The sequence below is a fragment of the Colobus angolensis genome, unplaced genomic scaffold (genome assembly GCF_000951035.1).
Source record: "Colobus angolensis palliatus isolate OR3802 unplaced genomic scaffold, Cang.pa_1.0 Scaffold228, whole genome shotgun sequence".
Taxonomy (NCBI): Eukaryota; Metazoa; Chordata; class Mammalia; order Primates; family Cercopithecidae; genus Colobus; species Colobus angolensis.
In genome coordinates, this window is record NW_012115466.1 from 960,118 (window position 1) to 968,257 (window position 8,140).

Below are 8,140 nucleotides of genomic sequence, written 5' to 3' on the forward strand. Positions count from 1 at the left end.
TTGCTCCGGGACGTGTTTATTTGTAACTTAGTGCTTTTTATCGTCTTAAGGAGGTATTTGGTGGAGATTCTTTGAAGTTGGGTTCAGGAGTGTAGAATTGGCAAAGTTATTGCCAGCTTCCTGGTAAGTTTTGGGTGGCACAGAGTCACGTTATTTTCTGACAGTGTAAAGGCCACGTTGTGAGGGTGGTTTCTCGGTAACTTCCTCTTTGCAACCGATTTAATTTTTTGAACAGAAGCAGACTTTTATTTAAGTGGAATATTAATCTTAAATGGCAGCTCGAGGGAAGCCATCCATGCGTTAACGTGTTCAGTATTTTTGGAAGTTCTTAATTTGCTGAAACAGGCATCACTTCGCAGTGGTAACCGGGATTAAATTTAGGTTGTGAAAATGGTGTGTTTCATGTAAAATTTGGGTTGTGGCTTTGAAAAAATGCTCTCTTTGTTGGATTGCCTAAGTGTCTCTAAGATAATTTGGTGATTACAAATGAGAAATGTTGGAAACTAGTTAGAAATTAGGTGTTCTCAATGTCTGGAGTTTACTTAAAATCTTGGACTGTGCAGGCACCGAGGGTGAAGAGTTTTAGTACCTATGTGATTTACAGTTGACTTAGGAAAGTTTACTGTTCACTTTCTTGTTTTCCAAACAGGAACCGTATCCTGATCTAAACAAGCTTGTTAATAAAATGTAGTGGGTGAAAATGACAGGTTATTTTTAGTCTGAATTTCAAGACTGAATGGTTTCTCCACCCCCCACCTCATGTAATTAAGTGATACTTCTTCCCCCTCCTTTTTTTCCTAAAGGCTCCTTCTCCAGTTTGGATAATAATAAGGCCCTCGTGGTGTCTTCATCCACTTACCTGAAACAACTTGGAATAAATAATTTAGATTACGCGTTGAAGATAACAATGAGTGTTTGGGTTTTCCAGTGTGATTCATTTTCATTTTTGTTAAAATGAAATGCTACATTGATGTGTTTTAGTAATGCTGACTTCCTGGGATTGTATGTTCTCACCATTTTAATAAGTTTATAGTCTGAGGCACCTTTGTCTCCCCGAAAACATGGTGTATGTTGGGTGGTGTCATGGGAGTTGATGGCAAGCTTCCCAAATTGTTGAGAGTTCTAGAAATAGTTAGCATTTACCTGTGGGGGAGGGGCTGCAGGAAGAAACTGTGCCTGAGAGCAGTTAGGCGTGTGATGTGTGATTAGGCTTCTTGCTCTTAAATCCAGGATTTCTTGTTTGGAATGTTTTTTTTTCAGCCCTATCCTGCACTGAGATGTACGTAATCACAATCATTAAATTCATAAGTAACTACTTTTTGACGTTTGAGTTGTTAGAATCAGACCTGCAGTACAAAAAAAAAAAAAAAAAACTGTATGTGGGATGAAAACTACGTGCCTGGGAAAAGTTTTTCCTAGTGTTAAGGAACTCAATAAAGTGACATGTTAATGGCATAAAAATTGTTGCAAAGCTCACCGTCAGTTTATAAGACATTTTTCTCTTAACATATACCAGCTTTAGGTATTAATGTGGGAGACACTGGTGGTAAATGGAGTGGCCCCTTGCAGAGATGATATTTTTGCATTGGTTGCTTCAAAGAAGTGTTAAGCATTTTAATACGTATGTCCAAGAATCTTTTTGATATTTGTATTCTCGACACCTAATTAAAGGTTTTGCATGATTGTCATGACACCAGTCTCCCGAAAGAACTAGAGGTAACTGCTTCCTGTGTTCTAGGAGCCTTTCAAGCTAACATGTAGAAAGGGCAGAAGATAATATGAACATAGGGGTTACTGATAAAAGGAAATATATTAATAGACCTTTTGAACATCAACCTGTTGATTAAATCCATCAGTGCAGTATACATACAACCTTGTCAGACGAGTAGGTGACAAAGGAATCTCCCTTGTTTGTACAGTTTGTAGCAGTACTGTTACAAAGAATTTCTGACTTGACACATTTTGATGAAGTTGGTTGAAATACTTTGTTGGGTTTGTTCAATTTTGGTGTCATTTATATAAAAAGAATAGAGAAGAATGAATGGTAGGAAGTCAGGGGAGAGGTATGGCAGAAACATTGGCATTGACTGGAACTTGTATTTTTCTAGTGCATGTGAATTGGACTCATTTCACAACATTTACAGTATAAGTCACTGAAATGCAAAAAAGGAAAGCAGCTAACATGAGACATTTATACTTTATGCTCAGACATTCTGGTAGTAGAGGAGGGCTAGGACCCTAGAGCTGTGTAGTAAAGAATTGTTGAGTGTTGTTCAGTTTAGGTACCACCAAGGTGGTATCTCCTGCTCTGCCACCAATAGAAACCTGAAGTTAAAAAGAAAGGACTCTGTGAGAGAGCTGATACTAGAGAGATTTGGCTGTTTACCCCTCTGGGATTGGATTCGGTAAGAGTGCAATTAATTGCCCTGTTACCATAGAGCCAGAGGAGAGGGACTAGGTGCTCGGGGCTGTGCTCTGGGAGGTGTGAGGTGCTTTCTATGCCGTTTATAACCCAGGCTGATCCTATGAGGTAAATAGTGTTGGGCTTTTTTTGTGGATGATGAAACAGAGGTGCAAAGAAGTTAATTCACTTGTTCAAGGCCACAAAATGATTAAATGAACACTAGGATTCAAGCCTGGGTCTGTCTTAGATGACTGAATCTGCGGAATTTTTCCCAGCTGTTTTGTTAGTCTTGATCTGTGTAGATATCCTTCCAAAACCTTGTGTTTCTAATGAAGTTTATGATCTATAGTTGAGCATCTGTACTAACTGGGTCAGGTGATTGCATGGTTAAATAAAATTCATAGAACTCATATCATTGTGTTGAACTCCCTAGCACTATTTAATAAGATGCAGTCCTGCTGGGCACAGTGGCTCACGCCTGTAATCCCAGCACTTTGGAAGGCTGAGGCGGGCGCATCACGAGGTCAAGAGATCGAGACCATCTTGGCCAACATGGTGAAACCCCGTCTTCTACGTCTCTACTAAAAATACAAAAATTAGCCGGGCATGGTGGCGGGTGCCAGTAGTCCCAGCTACTCGGGAGCCTGAGGTGGGAGAATCGCTTGAACCTGGGAGGTGGAGGTTGCGGTGAGCCAAGATCATGCCATTGCACTCCACCCTGGGCGATAGAGGGAGACACCCTCTCAAAAACAAACAAAAAACTAGTGTAGGAAAAATCATTGAAGTCTTTGTGTTGTAGCATAGTGGTTACAGTGAGTTCAAACTCAGGCTCTATCCCTTACTAGCTGTGATGTTGGGGTAGTAGCTCCTCATGCATTTTATTTATTTTTAAACTTTTTATTTTCTTTTATTTTTTTGAGATGGAGTTTCACTCTGTTGCCCAGGCTGGAGTGCAGTGGTGCGATCTCGGCTCATTGCAGCCTCCACCTCCAGAGTTCAGGTAATTCTCCTGCCTCAGCCTCCCGAGTAGCTGGGATTACAGGTGTCCGCCACCACTCCTGGCTAATCTTTGTATTTGTAGTAGAGGTGGAGTTTCACCATGTTGGCCAGGCTGGTCTCGAACTGCTGACCTTAGGTAATCTGCCCGCCTCGGCCTCCCAAAGTGCTGGGATTACAGGCATGAGCCACCGCGCCCGGGCTTCATGTGTTTTAGTTTCTTCATCTGTGTAAGGGGACAGTCAACTTCATAGAGTTGAGAAGATTGAGTTAATATGTGTGAGGTACTTAGACCTGTGGTTGACATTCTAAGAACAATGGTTGACATTCTGAGCATCCTGTAAGTTTAAGTTGCTCCTGATAGGTTTGATTTTTGAAGTTCGTTTGTATTACATTATATTTACTTGTTATTTATTTTAGTAGGGGCATAATGTCACAGGAAGGATTTGATAGCTCCATTTCCTGAGTTACCTATTTGAAGTAAACTTAGTTTTTTTACTCTTAAAGTTGTGGTTTAAGACTTACATATACTATGAATAATTTACGTGATTGGTGTAGGTACAGTGGTGGATCTTTTGCATGCCTTTGTTGCTACTCTGTCATCTGGGATGGACTTCTTAAGCCTACTTGCACCATTTGAAACATTTTTCAACTTTTTTTTTTTTTGAGACAAAGTCTCGCTTTGTTGCCCAGGCTGGAGTGCAATGGCGCCATCTCCTCTCACTACAACCTCCGCCTCCTTGGTTCAAGCGATTCTCCTGCCTCTGCCTCTTGAGTAGCTGGGATTATAGGCGTGCGCCACCATGCCCAGCTAATTTTTGTACTTTTAGTAGAGACAGGGTTTCACCATGTGGTCTCCATCTCTTGACCTTGTGATCTGCCCGCTTTGGCCTCCCAAAGTGCTGGGATTATAGGCGTGAGCCACCGCACCCAGCTTCAACTCTTTTTTTTGTGAGACAATCTGGCCCTGTCGCCCGAGCTGAAGTGCAATGGCGTGATCTTGGCTCACTGCAACTTCCACCTCCTGGGTTCAAGCGATTCCCCTGCCTCAGCCTCCCAGGTAGCTGGGATTATAGGTGTCCGCCACCATGCCTGGCTAATTTCTTGTATCTTTGGTAGAGATAGGGTTCCATGTTGGTCAGGCTGGTCTTGAACTCCTGACCTCGTGATCCACCTGCCTCGGCCTTCCAAAGTGCTGGGATTACAGTCGTGAGCCACCATGCCAGGCAAACTCTTTAAATAAAAAGGGAACTCTTTCAAGGCTTGGGTCCTGCAGAACCTAGGGTTTGCCTTTTAGGCTGTAGTGATTACTTTGAGTAGGTGGTTTTATTTTATTTTTCCTGACCTTTTTACCTGTGTATTCTTTTCCACATTGTCAGCTGCTGTCAAGATAGTTGTCCTTGGAAGTTCTGTTCCTCTATGAGCCTTGTCTTATGTTCACTTCCCATTTTTAACCATACTTAATTTAGCACTACTGTTTACTAATCGTCAAAGTTCTATGTATCAGGACTACACAGGTGCTTTGACAAGTACTGTGACAGTCTGAGTGCTGATGCCCTGAATTTAACAGTGAGAAAATTGAGGCTTAGGTAGTGGGGGACAGAGCAGGAATTTAGTCCCAGTTTGTGTGAATTCTAGGCCAGTGTTGTTACCTAGCAGTCTGTCTTCTCAATGAATGAATGGTTGTAGGTCTGGATTATTAAGTTTTTATTTGGTTGCCCTGAGCAACCTTTCTTATTCATTTTACTTCTGTAACTACTGACAGTGTAATTTATTTAAAGTTCTGGTTTCATCTTGTCAGTTCCCCTGCTGGAGAACCCATAATGGATTCTCCTTGCCAACTGGGCTGAATTTATATGCTTCAGTCTGGCTTTTAAGAAGGTTCCATTCTACCTATTCAGCTTTATTTCCCACTCTTCCCCAACTGGAATTCTTGCCGGCCTCTCAAATACTGTAGTTTTTGCCATAGTCACTACTTTGCTTTTGTGCATGCTGTTCTTCCCTTTGTCCTTCTTATAGCCTAGTTTCAGTCCCCCTTCTTCTGTGAATCCTTTTCTGGCCATCCTGACTCAGGATATTTCTTCTCTGATATTCCATTGCATTTAATGAAGATCACAAATCCCATAACTGTTTATTTTTTTGTTGCCCCAACTACAATGTTACGTTTCTTGAAGGAATGGACCTTTTTCCTTCTAGCATTTGGTAGAGTTCTTAATACCATTTTCATGTTAAAATGGATTATGAGGGCCTGTGTTAAAATGGGAGCAGCGACAGCCCTCTTCCGATGTCATGTGGCAGCATCTTCTTTTTGAGTTAGACCTTAAAGATTTAGGTGTACTATAGTCACATTTAACCGTTCATTTGAATTTAATGCTGCCAGAGTTGCAAAGGAAGAAAAACTTGTTAATTCTTAGAGTTAGATGAACATGAATGGTTTTGGCTGGGCACGGTGTCTCACGGCTGTAAACCCTGCACTTTGGGAGGCCCAGGCGGGTGGATCACCTGAGGTCAGGAGTTTGAGACCAGCCTGGCTAACACAAAACATGTCTTGGCCGGGCGCGGTGGCTCACGCCTGTAATCCCAGCACTTTGGGAGGCGGAGGTGGGCGGATCACCTGAGGTTGAGAGTTCGAGACCAGCCTGACCAACATGGAGAACCCCCATCTCTACTAAAAATACAAAATTAGCCGGGCATGGTGGCACACGCCTGTAATCCCAACTACTCAGGAGGCTGAGGCAGGAGAATCACTTGAACCCGGGAGGCGAGGTTGCAGTGAGCCGAGATCATGCAATTGCACTCTAGCCTGGGCAACAAGAGCAAAACTCGGTCTCAAAAAAGCAACTACAACAACAACAACAACAAAACACGTCTCTACTAAAAATACAAAAAATTAGCTGGGAGTGGTGGCGCACGCCTGTCATCCCAGCTACTCAGGAGGCTGAGGCAGGAGACTCACTTGAACCTGGGAGGCAGAAGTTGCAGTGAGCTGAGGTTGTGCCACTGCACTCCAGCCTGGGCAACAAGAACAATCTCAAAAAAAAAAAAAAAAAAAAAAAGGAAAATGGATGGTTTTGCCCTTTTAATTCTGGAATAGTAGCCACAGGATTGGGGGAAAACCTAGTCTAGTTAGGAATTGTGTCACAGTAAGTTGACTTTATCTGGTTATATATGTGTCAGGTATAATGATGCTTAAGATTTTGTACTTTTTTTTTTTTTGAGACACAATTCACTCTTGTTGCCCAGGTTGGAGCGCAAGGGCACATCCTTGGCTCACCGAAACCTCCACCTCCCAGGTTTAAGCGATTCTCCTGCCTCAGCCTCCTGAGTAGCTGGGATTACAGGCATCCGCTTACACGCCCAGCTAGTACTTTATTTTCTTAATCTGTTAGATTTTTTTCCTCCTTATTTCCTCGGTAGTGTACCTAAGTTAAGATAGTGTTTTTAAATCTCACTGTTTTACAGCATTCTGACCGCACTGGAGTTTCATTTGTACCATTACTATTAATTTATTAACATTTAGTGTAGGGTATATGTATTATACAATGTAAATGAGTTTAATTTACCAAAAGAATGTCTCTTAACTATCTCCTTTCAGTAAGTTTTTATGGTAAGACTGTGCTGTATTAGTTCCAGCCAACCAGGGTAATTGACTATAAAGGCAACTAATTTGGTGTTACATCCTTTTGAAGTTTTAATTTTGTTTTATTTTATTTTGAGATGAAGTCTTGCTGTGTCGCCCAGGCTGAATGCGATCTCGGCTCACTGCAGTCTCTGCCTCCCGGATTCAAGCAATTCTCCTGCCTCAGCCTCCCAAATAGCAGGGATTACAGGTGCCAGCCACCATGCCTGGCTAATTTTTTTGTAATTTTAGTAGAGATGAGGTTTTACTATGTTGGCTAGGCTGGTCTCGAACTCCTGACCTCAGGTAATCCACCCATCTCGGCCTCCCAAAGTGCTGGAACTATAGGCGTGTGCCACCATGCCCAGCTAATTTTTGTATTTTTAGTAGAGATGGGATATCACCTTGTTGGCCAGGCTGGTCTTAAACTCTGGGGCTTGTGATCTGCCCGCCTTGGCTTCCCAAAGTGCACCTGGCCTGAAATTGTTATTTTTTATTTTTTGAGACAAAGGCTCACTATGTTGCCTGGAGTGCAGTGGCATCATCTTGGCTCACTGCAACCTCCACCGCCTGGGTTCAAGTGATTCTACTGCCTTAGCCTCCTGAGTAGCTGGGACTACAGGAACGTGCCACTCATGCCTGGCTAATTTTTTTGTATTTTTAGTATAGATAGGGTTTCATTATGTTGACCAGGCTGGTCTCCAACCCCTGACCTGGTGATCCACCCACCTCGGCCTCCCCAAGTGCTGGGATTACAGGCATGAGCCACCACACCTGGCCAAAATTTTTAATATTTCTGTATGGAATGTAAGCTTTTCAGCATGATTTTCAATCAAACAAAATGAGTTAGATTGAAAGCTCTGCTATCTGAGAGCTTACTGGAAGGGTCACGCTGAAAGGTTAATACATTTTAGTAAACATAGAGTACCCAGATTCAGGAGATTTATATGAAATGAATAGGTTTGAAGGATGAGGGGGGAGGAATACCTGTTGAACATTTAAACTGGGAAGCTTGCCACCTATTTTCCCCTTTATCGAAGGTTTCAGGAGGTAGAATTTATAAACAGAAAGGGGGGACAAGAGTCAGAGATGGTCATTCCAGTATCTTAATAGAGTAATTT

General features: G+C 42.4%; 1 protein-coding gene across 2 annotated transcripts in view; it reads left to right on the forward strand.

Moving 5' to 3' along the window:
- The window catches only part of TBL1XR1 (transducin (beta)-like 1 X-linked receptor 1), a 189,124-nt gene continuing 180,984 nt past the window's right edge, over nucleotides 1-8,140 (forward strand). The window contains exon 1 of one of the 2 annotated variants that reach the window (XM_011944134.1): nucleotides 1-123. The gene's annotated coding sequence lies outside the window, so the exon portion shown is untranslated. The remainder of the gene's footprint in view (nucleotides 124-8,140) is intronic. The other variant, XM_011944135.1, reaches the window with a different exon arrangement.